This window comes from Tyto alba, unplaced genomic scaffold (assembly GCF_018691265.1).
Source record: "Tyto alba isolate M040663 unplaced genomic scaffold, T.alba_DEE_v4.0 Super-Scaffold_3, whole genome shotgun sequence".
Lineage (NCBI taxonomy): Eukaryota > Metazoa > Chordata > Aves > Strigiformes > Tytonidae > Tyto > Tyto alba.
This window is the reverse complement of record NW_024881304.1, coordinates 15,254,821-15,271,797: the sequence shown is the minus strand read 5'-3', so window position 1 is coordinate 15,271,797 and position 16,977 is coordinate 15,254,821. Positions and strand designations below refer to the sequence as shown.

Below are 16,977 nucleotides of genomic sequence, written 5' to 3'. Positions count from 1 at the left end.
CATGATTTGAAATTCACCTTCTCTCTTCATCACAGATAGTAGCGTTACGTCCACAGGGTTGCGATGACCCGCAGATCGGCTGCACTGGCGGCAGTGCTTTGCTTTGCATTATTTGAATGCTTGGTGGTTTTGAGGATGTCCCAACGCTGTCATCACAGCTCCAGCCCCGTGGCTGCTCTGCACCATTAAGTGATTCTCTCTCTCTTTTATTTTTTTTCTTTTCAAGCTGTGAAGTCTGGTCCAGAGGAAACGTGATTTTTGCATTTCCCTGCCCAGAGAGGTATTTTTTTAAATTTTCAAAACTGTTTTCTGGCACTTAAAAGTTGAAAGGTAACAAGGGTCAAAAAAAAAAAAAAAAAAAAGAAAAAAAGAAAGGAAGAGATCTGAAATTTGACCTCCAAATACACTTAGTAGATGTGGTGATAATTACAGACCTTTTCTTTGGAGGAAATAAGGTACAGTGTGTGGTTTGTTTCTATGGGCAGGTATGCTAAATGTACAGCAAATGAGTTGAACAATAAAAGCTAAATTGATGGATCTAATAGAGCTAATACTTAAGTAAATTATATTATTTAGGAACACAAATTTTCTGAAAAAGCCTCAATCTTCCAATAAAAGTCTGAGAATCCAGCTAGACTTAATTAACTACCAATATTAACTTAGGTCATTGTTATCAGCAATAGTTTTTCTCACGTTTTAATATTTGAGCTGCTTAACTCTTCTTTGATAAATGTCCCTTTAATGGGACATTTAAAATGATGTTTCACATGTAATTATGCTTTAGTTACATATGTTCAGGAGAGAAGCGTATCCAAACTGGGAGGATAGAGGCTGGACTATGTCCTGAACTGAGGTTTTATTTGCATGCTGTAGGAAGCTGATACTTACGGGCTCAGCAGTACTTGGCACGCTGTGCCTCTGGCTTGCCCTGGGCTGGGTACGGGGGCAGGAGTGCGGAGGAGCACCCGGTTCTTGCCTAGGGTCAGGTGTGGTCCGTGCAGGGAATGACCGTCCCGTGAGCTGGCTGCAGGGCTGCCCGGGGCGAGCACGGGCACAAAATGACCCAAAACGCCCTCCCTGCTCCTCCGCACGGTGTCCCGGGGTGGGGGGGGGGTGCCAGGGGGGTGGGTTCCCCCAAACTGCGCCATCCCCTCGCCCCAGTGCCGGCACCTCCAGGGAGAGCATCCAGACAGGCCTGTGGATTTTGGCTCGGCGGCATTTCAAGAATTGCTTAAACTCGAGGAATTCATAACTTTGGAATTCAGCAAATTTGCACAACGCCGTGCATCTGTCGCTCTGTCGGCGCGCTCCTGCCTTCTGCCTTCCTCGCCCTCTGCATCTCGGGCTAAATATCGTGTGATTAACGACCCAACTCGCTGGCTTCTTGTACTCGCGAGCATCTTATCAGCTGCCCCGCAAAACCCGCGGTGGCGCGGGGAGCGTGCCGGTGAGGGAAAGGCAGTGCTGGGCAAGCTCAGGCCGGCTGCTCTGTGGTTTGTTGTGTCTGGTTTGGTTCCTACTTTTTAAGTTGCAGTTGCGTTTGGTCATTCGAAGCTTATTTTCCTAGTCTGGCCAAGCCAGCAGGATCCCCCTGTGCTGCAGGGGAACATAAAACATCAGCCTTTAAGCTGGAGTGCTCAATAGATAAGGATTTTAAGACTCTTGCATCATGTGCTGTGTCTTATGGGCTTACTTAGTATACTCCATTTGATTTAATTTAGATACTGAAAAAGGAGAAACACTTTAATAGCCAGAAAAAGTACCGTACATTGTAGCGCCTCTTCTTTTCCTGTTGCCTTAAAGACAAGATGGCTGGAAGGGCTGATTTAGGCTGCAATTGCATTTATTTAATTGTAGGAAGTAACAGGGTGTTTTCAAACTGCTTAAAAACCATGTTACACCTTATCTGTACTATGAAGAGTTTCAAAAGAATTCATCAGGTTTTTGTTTTATTTCTTCTTTTCAGTGACTAAACGTAAAGAATAACTTTTCAGCCTTTGCAAGGATCAGGAAATGTGCAAAATTAGCGGATTAATGCCAGTCAGGTGACTTGGGGACGGGATGAAAAGTCAGTGGGTGGCTCTGCCAGTGGTCTCCCCCTTCCCTTCCCCATCCTATAAATAGAAATAAAAATTGTAACCGAGTTGCTACAAACCTGCGCGCTGCTAGGTATCCATTTATCTTGTTAAAAGGTTTGGTTTGCTGCTTGTTTGTGTTGGCAGGGTTGAGGATGGCTGGGGAGCAGGAGGTGCTGTGGGGTGGCGTTCCTGGGAGATAAGGAAAACCTCGGGGATGCGTTTGGCTCGGCGTGGGGCGGTGGCCTCGGTGGCCGTGCTGCTGTCACCGCTCCGGGGGGGACCGCGGCGAGGGGCTGCTATCTGCACACAACATAGATTAGAAGGATCAGAAATAGCCAACCTGCCACAGAAGATTTGACTGGAGCCATGAATGGGGAGCTGGCAGGAGAAGTGAAGATTTTGCAAGTCATAAAGGGAGCGGGTTCAGGAGTTCTGAGGTGGGATTGGGAGTGTTTGCAGAGGTCCCTCAGCTGGCCAAGATGTGCACACTGGATTCCATTGCTGTAACAGGCTTGTATACCTTTTACTGAACACCACAAAAAGTGCATTTGGCTTATAATAAATTTGCATGTATTTATTATTTCTAGATCTGCATTTATTACTTTATATAGGATACACTTATATATTATATACTATGTATTTGCATTTATTTATTCTTTATAGATAACCTTTCATTTGAGAATATTAATCATTGCATTGAGTCGGCACCACCCTGTAGTAATCATGGTTGGGTATTCTCTCTCAGCCGGTGAGAGCCCAGAGGATGTTCAGAGTGGGTGAAAATCATCCCAGACGTAGGTTTAAAAAAAGAAAGAGGAGAAGGAAAAAAAAAAAAAAAAAAAAGGCAAAAGAAAAGCAGGCCTCCCAAAAGCTGTGGTGGAACCCAGTATTAGCAAATGCTTCTAGGAAGTTTGACTGAGAGCCATATGGCAATGTGGGGAGTATTATGCATCGCTCCAAAAGTTGGTCTCTGAATCAGCCTATTGACTTCAACAGCACTTAATCATGTGTTTTAGTTCTTCTTTGAAAAGGCTTGCATTCCTGAATCATGTCCTCCGATTTTAACCACTAGACGGTACTTTGTTTTGTGGTAGCAGACAAGTTCAGTCATATTTCTGTGACTAAGTTTGCAAGTTTTGACTGCATCACTAGTGAAGTATGCTGATGAATATTCCCCTTCTTATCAAAATCCAAACATTTGCTGCTGTCCTTGAATTTTAGGGTGAAACTGAGTGTCTTCCTGGGGTGGCGTTGGCAGGATGCTGTAGGATCCTTGGTGATTTTGTACGTTCATCTGCAGAGTGTTGTGGATGCTGTGATGAAAGCAAACAGGAGTGAAACTAGCGATCTCAAAATACTGCCCTGAATTCTGCTTTCAAAAGCCCTGAGTGTTGATGGTGATTGAACCCATACATTAAAATGAGAGCCAGTCATGCAAGTCCGAATTTGGATTGTACATCCCGGAGCCTCACACGTGGCTCTGCTGTGCCAGGGGTGATTTGGCTTCTGGCGAAAGGAAATGGTGGGTTTGTGCATTTTTCGGGGATGTACTGGTTCGTGTCCGTTGCATCCACGAGACCCCTGCCCTGGGGCTGTTGTGCAGGAGGAGTTGCTGGGTTCCAGCCGTGGGTTGCCTGGAGGCAGGACGTGGGTGCCGGAGGATCTGGGTGGGCTCCGTTCATGACTGCCACAGCACCAGAAATGTGGGGGACCTGCGTTCCCCTCCCCACTGAGGGACTTCCCAGTGATTTCTGCTCTGCTCTGTCCCTTATTAAAAGGAGACTTCAGGCAACCCCCTGTGCCGCTACCTGGTTTGGCACAGAGAGGGGAAAAAATCCCGTCCCACCCCGTTCCTGGGGAGAGGGAGCATGGGCTTTGCTTTCATCCCTTAGAATCATTATATTTCAGCAGAATTTTTTGTCTCACCTTTCCGTGTTTTTACAGCTAAAGCAATTTTTACTTCCCAACTTTCAACATCTGGAATTCAGTTGCAGTTTATTAAAAAAAAAAAAATAAAAAAAAAAAAAAATTCAAAATCCACAGTCTGGATGAAACACCATTGCCTTTGTATTTGCCCACAATTTTTAGCTTTAATTTTGTATCCTTGGCAAATGCCAGAAGTCCCAAGTAGTTGCAGTCTCAGTAGCTGCTGTTTTCTGCTGTGTCTTAGTCTTAATCCGTTTTTGTTTTTTTGAGGTGTGGTTTTTTTTTTTTTTTTTTTTTTTTTTTATTATTTTTCCTATTAGACACTTTTCTAATTGGGGATAATACCAGAATGATTAATCAAATTAAGCATGAGAGCAAAGTGGCTGATGCACAAAGCTGTGTATAGCTGCTGTCTTCTGCAGCAAGGTTGTCTCCCTGTAGCTGAAGTTGCTTAATGAGCCTCTTAGGCTCTTTTTTTTTTTTTTTTTTTTTTTTTAATAAGGTAGTGTGTAGATCCCATTGACTTCAGTTGTTGATTGGGATGCCTGACAGCCGGGACATTAAGCCCCTTCTTTGTGACCGAGTTGAAGGCCAGATTTTCAAGGATTTTCAAATGCTTAGCACCCATAATTGGTGTTAGATATTTTTTTTTTTTTTTTTGGAAAAAGTTCAATTCTCATTTGGACATCTAAATAAGGGTGAGAGATTATGATACTTGTAGCGACTGGTGTTACTGGGATATGATGAAGTTTTTTTTTAGAAGAACCTGGCACCTAATGAGCTAGTTACTTTGCTGTCCAAATAAGAGTTTTGTTCTGCATTTTTGCTTTGTTTGCAGACGCTGAGCATTTCTGCAATTTCTGATCTTTGAGGAGAAACTTCCTTGCTTCTGTCTGATTTTTCTGTGTTTTCTGTAGTGATTGTGGGGGGGAGGGGGGGCCAAAATGAGTTGAGTAAATTAGACAACTGTTGGAAAAAAGGGGGACATGCAAAATCAAGTGTTCTACTTGCGTAATCTGTTTAACACCAGTGAGCCACGGAGCCTTGTGGGACATGAGAATAAAAGGAACATCTGTGCAGGCCACATGGCATACTCCGGAGGAGCCCTCTGTCCCAAGCAGCTCTGCTCTAGTTGCAAATGAAAGCTCCAACCAATATCAGAATGTTGAGGTGGACCCCAGCTGAAAGGGAAGAACAAATGTTACTACTTGGCGCAGTGAAGTTCCCCTTGCTAGCAGCCTGCGTGGTTTTTTGAGGGTGCTTTGTGCCTGTCTTTCTAATGGCAATTTATTTAAAGGAAAAGAAAAGAAAGGGGAAAAAAGAGGTTATTTATTTTAGAAAAATTATGTCTGTATTGAAAAATTTTAGGAAATTGCTGAGCATCTCAAGCTACAATCAAGTACAGGTGTATGAGGTAGAAGTAAGAATAGGGATGGTAGATTTTTTTTGGGGGGGGAGTGGGTTTTTTTGTTTGATTTTTTTTTTGAGAGGTTTTGTTTGTTTGTTTGTTTCTTCACCTGCGTGTAGACACCCCGAGATCCCAAGGCTTTCCAGGCTGATCTTACTCCTCTTGTTTTGTTGCTGGTGATGGTGGTTGGTAAACAGCTCCATCCTTAGGCAGGGCCCTGGGGAGCTGCGGCTGCCCCGGCCCAGCTCCCCCAGGACACTTGCTGGAGGGGAGGATAAACAAGACAGCAATACATTTTATTTCCACTTACAACCTGTTAGAGTGCAGTTAATTTTTGTTAAGGACACATCTAGTTTGGGGCTTTGCATTTTCCCAAAAGGCTGTATTGTTTTTAACAGAGTCATGTATCAGCAAGCTGGGTAGTCTGTATGAAGAAGGCACGTATTTTTTAATATGTAAATAGGAAAGGATGGTGTTTCATCTTTATTCCAATGTACCCAGGGTGGCAATAACGCTTTTTAAATCCCTGTGAAACAGACTGTATATGGCAAAATTAATGTCTCAACTCTCCAAGTATTTTCTCTAAAATATTTGAATTTTTGCATTTATTATGCCGCTTGTTTAAAATAGCGAACGATATCAGCCGTGCATTCAAAGCTTAATTGGTAGAACACAGATTTATTCTAATTTAAAACAGTCACTTAAAAACAGTTTTGTATATATGTATACATGGGCACAACTTTTCATACAGTTGTCTGTTTTGGAGCGGTCTCTTAGGCACTGATGTACAAGTTGAACCTGTTTTCTTTTGTGCAACATGGCTTTGAGAAATCATTAGTTAAAACAGTATTCTGTAGTTTCATTGCAGACAGTAAACAGCCTAATGTGAGTGATGCATAAGATGATTGAAGTTCTGCCTTTGATCAGGCTTTGAGATACATCGTGCCAAATACAGTCCCAAGGTGTATGCATATCTATGTATGTGTATATATGTATCTATATATAAAAAAATGTTGGTGAACGCTGCTTTAATGAAAATCTGGCCAAGTAACAAAATAACGTGTCCATCAGCCGTTGCCACTGCAGGATGGTGACAGAAGAGCAGCAGCAGAACCGCAGCCGTGTGCTCATCCGTGTCACCCACCCCAGGCAGGGTGTGGAGAGGCTTTGGGTCGTTTTCCTCTTTTTGCAATCACATTTGTCATTTGTCTTTATTTCCTCAGCCCCCTTCTGTCTCGTCCTGTTCCTTGCCTTCATTTCGATAAGGACTTTCCCTCTGCCACCCATTTTCTCCTCAAAACTGGGCTCTCTTTTGATGCCACACCTCCTGGTAGCAGCGGGGTGTTCTGCAGCTCACTGGGATGGCTTGAGGGGGAGTCGGGCGTGGGTACCCCGTGCCAGATCCATGTACCAATCCACGACTCGCTCCGGTGGAGCGCGGGAATTTCAGATCCTTTCTTGGTTTGCAGCCGCTTGCCTTTTTCTCCCAGCGAACCCTTTCTCGTTCCCCTGAACACACGGGTGTGGATCTGCAACCCGCCGGGTTTGTCCGGCCCGTTGCTGAATGCTCTTCGCCTGGGGGCCGTTTCCAGCCTGTGCCACCCAAGCACTGCTGGATGCGAGGCACTGTGCTGTTCCTTAGGTCACAGCAGAAACTCTTGACTTGCATCAAGTGCTGCAGCCAGTTTTGCAGTATGAAACGATGCTCTCGGCTGCTTCGGAAGCCCTGGGAGCAGCCAGACCCCGGGGTGGAGATGCGCGAAGAGAGCAGGAAGCGTCGGGGAAAGGTGAGGGGGGCAGGGCTGGCCCCACGCTGGTGAGATGGAGTCCGTAGTGGTCCGCCAGATCATCTCAGCTGTGCACCCCTGCCTTTGAGATTTAAACAGTGAAATATTAAAACTTGTCTTTCAAATCTGTTTAATATTACAAAGATTAATTTTTGTTGGGGGCAGATTAATAGGTTTCCTATTCTGATTAATACAGTGATAATAAAAACATTGTGATTGCTAGAATTAATGAAGCCCAGATTCCTGTTTCAAGGTTTGATTGACTTTGCACTTCAGTTATGCTAAAGCTCCTGCATCTCATTGCCCCTTCTTATTTAGCTGTAGCCTTCGGAGAAGCTGAGTGGGAGCAGGGCAGTGCGGGAGAAGGTCTGTATTGGAGGTCGCATCAAGGAATCCATTGGGGGAGAAGTTTTGTCAAAGGGTGCTCAAGAGTACACAGATGATGTCCACCTGAAAATGTGCCTACAGGGTCTCTGTTGCCCTCTGTATAGGAAGATCATAGCAAATGTCACTAGTGAAATCTAGCGCGGGGAGAATGAAGGTCTGCCCGTGGCAGCAGCAGCTCATGTTGCTCATGTTGCAGCGTTATTAGAGTTTCTCCGTCTTTAACCCAGCAGGCTATTTTTGTGAAAGTTGTAGAAGAGGAGTGTCCAACTCAAATGTGTGGGCGCATCATTAAAAGCTTCAATTTGTCAATGCCAGATCGAACTCAAGTGCGTGGGTAGATCATTAAAGGCTTCAGTTTATCAGAACCGATCTATTATCTGTTCCTCTCCCTCCTCCACCCTTCCCCTCAGCACTACATGTGGTTTCCCCCGGCTCTTCGGCGCTGAGGTCCGTGGAAGTGCCTGAGCTGCCTCCGGGCCACACTGGGCTCCCTCCTGGCACAGCCCAGCCTGGAGCTGGCGACGTGCCGGTGAGCCAGCTGGTGTGGGAGACGGCTGATCGAATGGTTCCGGAGTCCTCCAGCGGTGCAAGCCCCACGCTTTATGCCGTGAGAATCCCTGTCTTTGGGAGCTCGCTGCTCCTGTTAATCCCAAGGGATTCAAAAGGTGCAGGTGGGGCTGGGCACCGAAAGTACATGGTGATCACGTAAGCCTTGTTCCCTTGGGAAACCCGGCTGAAGAAATGTTTTGTGGAGTAATTTGGCGAGGTCAGTTTTTGATGGTGTAAGAAGCATCCCATTTTTCCAGGTACATCGTCAGAGTTCAGGCTAGTCTGGGATGAGATGTCTTTACCTAATCCTAACACTGTTTCTTGTTCCTTGTGTAGAAGGTCTCCCAGTTTTCAAATCAGCTTATTGGCACAAAGATGCCAAGATATTCCTCGTGCTCGAGTAGGGATGTGAAGGAGAAGAGTGATCGGGCGGTGAGGACAGTGCTTCCGTACACCATAGCCCTCATCTGCTACAGACCAAATATATTATTTAGACAAGTCATTTTGCCTCAGAAGTCTCAAAAGAACGTGAAATCTTTTGAGCAAGCATTAGCCAGAATGAGCCCCAATTCCTCATCTTCTGAATGGGGCTAATGACACTTGCCTGCTCTGCAGACATATCATGGATAAAGATTACTAAGCAATTGAATACTGTGGTACAGCAAGTCATCTGGAGAAATCTTGCCCCAACATGTGTAGATGCAGCTTTCTGCTCAGCTACATACCCATCTGCATATCTGTCATCAAGCTCAGCAATAAAGCAAACCTTGGATGTGTGTTTCTGACACTGCTCAGTTGCTTCTCTCAAGTGCTCTGCTCCTCATGAATAAAATACAACTGATGCAAAATGCAGGTCACTTTTGGTTTGGAGGTATTTCAGAGTCTCTGTGAAAGAAGTCACGTTTAGCATAAGTGCTGTTTAAAAACCCCTTTTGGATCTATTTTTATTGTGTAGCACAGTTTTATAATAGGGTCTCATAATCCCTATATTTAGATTTCTGAACTCTTGTGATCTTATTTGAGCTGTTGCGTTGCATTCAGCAAAGAATGGGAGAAAGCCCTAGGGCCAGAAAAGTACCTGTTTTTTGTCTTAGGAAATTTCATGCAGTTGTTGCTAAGACAGAAGCTCCCAGATGTTCCTCAGGAAGGCTGCAGTGGGCTGCCAAAATAATTAACTCCGCGAGGTTAATTTGGAGATGGCAGTTCCTGCCACTGCCAAGGCGCTGGTAGTTGTGGAAAGGCTGGGAACAGCCACTGCCTTGGGGATGCTACGGAGGGAGAGGACTGGGGAATGAAGAGGTCAGAAGCACCACACGTGATTTTTATTTTCATATTTTTTCCTAGCCAGGTCCTTCAGGACAGTTTCTTCTGTTGCAAAGTTTGTCTTGTCCTCTGGGGTCCAGGGAGCAGAGGCTCCCCGGGGCGTCGGTGCATCCGTTAAGGCAGCCGGTGCCCTTCCCCAGTTGGAGGGGCACTGGAGCTGCTGGTTAAATCCCATGAGGTTTCATGGGTGCGATGCAGAACAGCCCTGGGAACCCCTCTGTTCATATTTCTGAACATGAGCTTTTCCGCAGTGTGGATACTTTGTCAGTGAAGAAATTATACATCTTATTTTAAAATACCCTTATTAGTAAAATGGATGTTTCATTTGTGCAGCAAGCAGCTTCCTCTGAGCTAAGCTTAAACTCAATCTGTGTTACTAATAGCTGGGGAAAAAACCATACTAATTGGTATTTCTTAACTGATGTTTGCAAATGTTGCCTTTTCACCCTGAACATCAAATAGTTTTTATATGTGTTTTTCCTTATCTCAGAGGAAAGATTATTGCTAACAAGAGATTCTACATTTTGTTAAGGTTTTATCAGGATCCAGTGAGTGAAGGCAGAGAGTAAATATTTCAGAAATTCGGAGACTGTTACAGTTTGATAATGCAAAGTAGGTTAAGGTATCTGGATTTTGTGCACAGTGCAGTGTTTTTGAGCAGAATATGGATTTGGATGGTGACACATTTTGGTATTTAAAAGAAATATAAGCTTGCCTGTCAGAGGAGCACGTTGGAAATGTGAAATAAATGTGTCTTTAAAAACATTTCTTATTAGTGTAAGTTTCAGTTTTATTTAAAGCGAAATAAAGTCTGCTGTGTGATAATGTTTGATACGTAGAAATACGCCTGTAATGCTTCCCCCACCTCCAGCGTTTATAACCACCTTTTATTTTCAAAGGAAAACGGTAGGCTTTGATACGATTCTAACTGAGTGAAGTTTTAAAACATGTTTTTGTCTTTCAGTCTCCTGAGAACATTTTTTCTGAGTGACTCCGGCTTCCAGACACATTTGCCATGATAAGGGTTTCGATCCTTTCCCATATTTGCCCTGAGTCATGAGTGGATATGTGTGATGCCTGCAAGTAAAACTGGTGAGTCGTCAAACCTGAGTTTGCAGTAACTTTCACTTACTCTTTCTTACAATCTCTTTTCCTCACCCTTTTCTCCTCATTTTAATATGGTGGGCCTTTGGGTTTCTTTTTTTTTTGTATTGTCTGTGCTTAAAAGCAAGTCACCGCTATTCTTTAAAAATAAAAAAAGACGACCTTCATTGTAATGAAATAGTAGTGATACAAATATTATCAATCCAGGAAAAATACTCCTTTCCTTCTTTTTTTCTCTCCATCCCCTCAAATCCTATGAGGTCTTCAGTGCTGAAACTGGAGTTTGGTGATGCAGGTGAAGCTACTGCCTGAAACTGAAACCCCGCAGCTAGTCAGGGTCTAAACGTGCTTATGTGGGCAATTCGTGTCAGGATTAAATATGAATATGGAGAGGTCTCCCTGTCGTGTGTCGCACGGTGGACTCTCCGAGGACCCACCGCCAACGAAGAGTCAGCTCCACCGTCCGCTGCACTCGCACCCCAGTGACAAAGTGGTGTCACTGGTACGCGGGAGAGCTGTCCCGTCGCGTGCGCTTGCCCCGTTCAGCGTGGTGCTGGGGCCCAGCCCGGAGGAAAAGCGGGGACAAAGCCTTTGGCAGCCAGTCCTGGCCACGGTGCGCTCGGTCAAGCTTGAGAGGGTCGTGTGGGGCCACCCCTTCTCTGTTCATTGGCAGTTGCCACTTCCCCGTGGCGGTAGCCAGCCGAGAAGCCCGTTGATCCCTTTTTGTGCCAGGCGAGTGGCAGTTGTGCCTTCCCCGGCTGTCCCCGTCCCAGCAGCCGGGCGTGGGGAGCCTTCCCGTGCCCTCTCCTCTTCCCCGCCTGCTCCCGACTGCCCCATTTATTAACCAGAGCAAGAGGAGGCACGGTATTTCTTCATTAATCAGAAGACCAAGAGGTTGGGAAAACAGGATTCATCAGTTTTTGCAGGAAAATTGGAAAGTGTATGTAAGAAATCTTTCAAAACTAGGAAATCTGCATAATTAAATTGTGTAGGAAATGGGAACGCAAATTGTTTTTTAAAAGAAATTCAGGTTTCTATTATATATTTAATATCCCTCCATTTGTTAGAAAGTGCATTTCAATTCAAAGATTGTAAAACCCAAGAAATTCACACATCAGTGAATTGTGATTTTTTTTTTTTTTAAGTTTCCATTTTTTCTTTTTTTTCCAGAGGTAGCATAATTACCATGTCATTTAGCAAAGATTATAATAGCTGTTCAGTTTTTACCGACTGGTGTAGTAAACAGTTGAATAAACCCATATGGCAGCTCAAAGTGTGCACGCAGGAGAGAGATTCTTACCATTTCCTTCATGTCTAAATTACCAACCTCACTGATACGACTGAGATCCCCAAACAGGGACCAACTCCAGACTTTTCCAGTGATACAGAAATTTCTCATTGCTCTGTCAAATATGAATCAATTGATTTTTAATCATGGCGGTTAACTAATTAATTATTTCTTTGTGCCTATGAAGTATGCATGGAAAACTTGCGGTTATATGCAAGGCACATGCCTCTATTTAAAGCAGTCTGGGCATTTGCTTCATGCTTCTTTAATAACTGTAAATAATGCCTGGAGTCCAAATCTTACTATCCACATCACTATCAAAGATTGAGGCCCTTCTAAGGCTGGCCGAGGTTAAGCGTGACATCGCTGGGTGTTGTGACAGCCCCGTGGCACTGCCTGTAATGAGACTTTGTGTCTGGTCTCAGTGGTGGCAAATGGAAGGACTGGGGTGTTTTGAAGCATCCTCTGGAGATGCCAGGTTGAGTTACAGAGACACGGAGCTGTGGCCGACCAGCATCTGGGGTAGAGACAAAGTGTTTGAGTCGCATCCCCTCTGGATAGCTTCGGTATTAAAAAATAAAAGCAACAAAAAGGATTGTTAATTCTCTCCAAAATGCTGGCTTGAACAAAGGAAAAGATTCATTCTATTCCTCCTAAAATTCACTTACTCCCAGTTATCTTAAAATTTTCATGTCACATAATAGCTTTAAAATACCTTCTGAATGGATTAGACTCTCTAGGTGCTTAGAAAATATCGCAAAATAATAACATGAAATGACCAAGCATTGAGCAGTCCCACTGGAAAGGAGCAGTTGGCCAAAACTGATGCTTGTGTTCATCTTAACCCTGATGTACGACCGGCCCTCCACCATAATTCTATCAAGAGATGGTAAGTTGCCTAGCAATGTGCTGACTGCAGAGGGTACGTGTTGAGCTAATGCAGTTTTTGTTCTCATTTTCCTTGAGAGTTCAGCTTAAAGGAGTGATCCTTTCTCAGGCTGCAGCAAGAGCCACTTCTCGACGGTCTCTCTTGTTCCCCGCTCGAGTGTCCCTGGTGATGTCAGGAATTCATTCACCGCCGTACGCGTTTTAGAAGTTTCCAGCTTATTGAGTAACCAAATGTGGTTTCTGCTGATTGTGTTGGCTGAATACGTAGGGCCTTTCGAAGAGGCAAGGGTTTTATTTAAAGCACAGCGTTTAGTTGTATACCATTTTATGGCAGGCAAAGGTCATCTAGGGTAAGCAGCCAGAACAGTGAATTGCCTCATTGCAGCACCTAGGAAAATGAGACAGAAAGATACGGTGGAAGGTTTTAACAAATTGCTCATAGTTATAAATTTTTAAAGTCGAGGAACGGGGTGCTGTGTACGTTTTTAAATTGGAGATAACCATGCTTGTATGATAAATTTGAGTTAAGAACAGAACGAATCAAAATAATGGGGTTGGCACTAAAAGCCGGGTCGTGCAGCGAGTTGCCGGCGCAGCGTGCTGCCGGGGCTCACGTGGTGACCTGCTGTGTCCCTGCCGTGTCCCTGCCCGCCGGGGGCATTAACATCCAGCTTCACGGTGACCTTTTCTTACGTACATTTGTGGGACCAGGGGAGTGGGGACGAGCACCAGGAGCTGAGCCCCGCGTCCCCCGGCAGGGCTGCGCGGCGGGAGAGGTGGCAGCAGCCCCGCGATGGCACTTCTGTCCCCACAGGATCTCCCCTGCTCCTTAAAGCATCGGTGGCTGCAGAAAGACTTTGTTTTTTCTGAAACTTTTCTGTCTGTGGAACTTTCTCTGTGGCGGCGGGGGGGAGGAGAGAAGTAATTTTAACAATTTAATATACTACATAATATGTTTTATAAGCTGGTGTGAATGCTCCTAAGTATTTTGGTCTTTTTTCATAACACAATGAACCTAATATTGGTAAAAATACAGATCTTAGCTGCCACCATAAAGAGAGGCTAGATTTAATAAACAGTTATGAATGTTGGCAGCTGCCTATCAGATTGTATAACATCGGCTATAGCACATGAAGACAGTGTCAACTTACATTTTATCTCAGAAGTATTTTCAAAGCATTTATTTTGCTTTCTCTTGAGTCCTTAACCTAATTCAAGTTATATAATTGGCGGAATATTTTTCCACACCGCTAATTGGCTGGGAGCCAGCGTGGAAACCATTGTCTGACTTGATGATGATCAGGAATTAACATGACATTTGCGTGGTGGTAATGGAATACATTAGTAATGTAATTCATGACTGTAAGAAAGAGACCATCATCTCCCACCTCTGATCAGCAGGAGGGGCTGGGAGGATGATGAAATGCTCCCAGCAGGCACCTCACAGCAGTGGCTGGCCAATCTCGATGTCAAATTTAGTTTTAAATTCTTCAGACAAAGCTGTAATGCTTACCAATTAATTACTACAAATGTCAATTAAAAATCTACCAAATAATGCAGTAAGATTAAATTTCAATTAAAAAAATTACATTTAACAAGGAAGATACAACATTATTTTAATGAATTCTGCTGAAGGTGACAGTGTATCTAGATATATTTATACCGTGTAGGTGGATCTAAATTCATTGGATGATGTTAACCATGTTACTCGGTGTACATATTAGTTTTGAAAATTATTTCCACTTTGCCTATGTCCTGGAGGAGATGGGGCATCAAGGCGCATTTCTTGTCACCAGGAGAAAGGCGAATTTCAGACCTTCTAGGTACAAAAATCTTCTCACACCTAAAATGAGGGTGTTATTGTAGACTTTTGTCCTGGCCAAATTAGCGGTATTTTTCATTGCTTTATATTTATGAAACCAAATACAGAGTTTTTGTTGTGGTAGTAGAACAAGCCCTGACCTTGCTATGACTATAATGATTGCTTGGGACAATTTTTCAAGTAATCTGTTTTATCACACAAATAATATCCATTATTCTGATAAGTCACGTAACAGGAAAAGATTTTGCTGTGTGAAGGTGGTGAACTCTAAGTCCTGAGCAGAGCTTTTATCTGCACGGCTCAACCTGGCTTGATGGAGTTTTTGAGTGCATGATTAAAATCCCGTAGTTGATACTTCAGCTGCTTTTAAGATATATTTTGAGCTAGGAGCAGCACAGCAGAGGTGTCACGTGGCGTGATGGAGTTCTGAGTTTGCACGGATCACAAGCGTGTGTATGAGAAACTTATAAGACACCAGCACCTCTTGGGATGCAGAGCGTTAACAGTGCAACGTGGGTTTTGTAGCTGGAGTTTTGTATTGCAGTAACTGTTTTTCTTGCACAGGGCAGTTCTTACGCTGCAGGAGATGGAGATGCTGGTGCTCTGGGAAGGCGTGAGAGCCTGCACTCGCTGGCGTGGCGCCGGGGCAGAGCTGGGGCGTGCAAGCGGCTATCCTCCTGGCATTGAACCACTTGTGAGCCAAGGCCTTTAAATATGATCTGAAGAATACTTTCCTAGCTTCCTTGAAGTTTTTTCCATGAGCTTTTATTATGTTTTCACACCATCATGTCTAAAATAGGTAAGAGGGAAGACATAAATGAAGAAACAGATTTTATGTGTCAAGCCAGCACTGAGAAAAGTCCCTCTCAGGGACCAGAGACTCCTTTTCCTTGGCACTGCTGTGTCAGGAGCCACTGAATTTCAGCAGGTTTTAACTTAAAATGAAATATAAAAAAATACAGTGAGCACACAGAAAATTACAAAAGCCAAACAAGTATTTTTGGCAGGTTAAAGTAATGATATGCTCTTTAGTAGTCAGGCTTTGCTGGTCCCTTGGTTGCTGTTCGGGCTTTGCCCATTGGTGGGTGAACGCAACGACCGTGATCTCTGTCTCACTGCTGCTCTTCAGATATCTTTTGAGTATTGGTAACAGCTTTACAGGATCATTCCTGCTTCGCGCTATTATCTGATAAAACTATCATCAGCAGGAGATGGGATACAGTCTTTTTTCCATAAGGGCCTCAGGAAATGGATGCTGTAGAAGTGTAAGAGCAGCTGAAGCATTTTTTCACCAGTCCTCTCGGACAGCAAGGTGATGGAGGGAAAGGTAGAGCAAGGCAGACTCATTTCCTCGCCAGCAGCCCAGACAGTTTTAAGCAAGGAGACAGGGAGGGAAGAATGGGAGCACGTAACATCTTTCCGACGGGAGATAATGGCGTGAGGAGGTTGTGGGTTTGGGGCACCTACTGGTCAGACAATTAGGTGGCAGCTGGAGCTGCTGCTCTTAAAAACCTCATCTTCCCAGGGGCTTTCAGCTCTACACAGGACCAGTCATTTTCTGATTTGCGCCCTGGGATGAAGCTCTTGCTCTGGTTGTTGTTTGAGAAGTGGTGTGTGTGGTACAGCTGGAACCGAGCACCTTCTCTGTCCCGAGTTCTGCTGCGCCGGAGTGTCCCGTGTGGAGCTTGTGCCCATCCCACGCACTCGTGGTGTCTGGGCTCCTCGTTGGGGTGTCCCACATGAAGCTTGTGCCCATTGCACGCACTCGAGGTGATGTCTAGTCTCCTCCTGGCTTCTTACAAGTGAAGATTTCTGCCTTTGGTAGGGAAACGCTTTTTTCTTTCCCTAAGAATTGGCCAGACATCTTGAAGGAAGAGTGTCTTTGACTTTGGGGGAAATATTTATATCTCTTTGTGTTGCTTGCTTTTTTCTTTAGTGTAGGGTTATGTCAGCTATATTACATTGAGGGAACACTGAGCTGGGGGAGGAAACTTTAATAAGCTGCCCTCATATTGCCAGTTTATTCCCAGCTTTCATCCATTGATTTACATCCCATCTGAAGTAAAAATACCCAGACTTCAGTAGTTTGTTTACCTTTGCTTATATCACTTTGGGGCGACCCGAGGAGATGTAAAAACTGTTCTCACTCTGACATTTGCATGAGCTGTGAGGTAGGGTGCGAGGAGACAGACGCTGCGCAGAGTGAAAAGGCAACGGGGTTTATTAAGTCTTTGTGGTACCGTGGTTTATAATATTTAGACAAAAGCAAACATCTCCAGGGAGGGCTTACGAAATGAGAGACTGGAGAAAGCTCTCCGAGCTGATGGCAGATCCCGTCCTCTTTGGGCAGTGTGGGATGCTGGGATGGGGGGGCTGCGAGGGGTGTCGCGGGGAGCATGAGTACGGGGGGGTCCTGA

General features: G+C 44.5%; 1 protein-coding gene across 8 annotated transcripts in view; it reads left to right on the top strand.

The window, feature by feature from the left end:
• Positions 1-16,977, top strand: part of FOXP1 (forkhead box P1) — a 390,943-nt gene that overhangs the window by 36,896 nt on the left and 337,070 nt on the right. For 7 of the 8 annotated variants that reach the window (XM_042799341.1, XM_042799336.1, XM_042799339.1 and 4 more), the window contains exon 2: positions 10,423-10,550. The exons of the other annotated variant lie outside the window; for it this stretch is intronic. The gene's annotated coding sequence lies outside the window, so the exon portion shown is untranslated. The remainder of the gene's footprint in view (positions 1-10,422; positions 10,551-16,977) is intronic. 8 annotated transcript variants of the gene reach the window in all.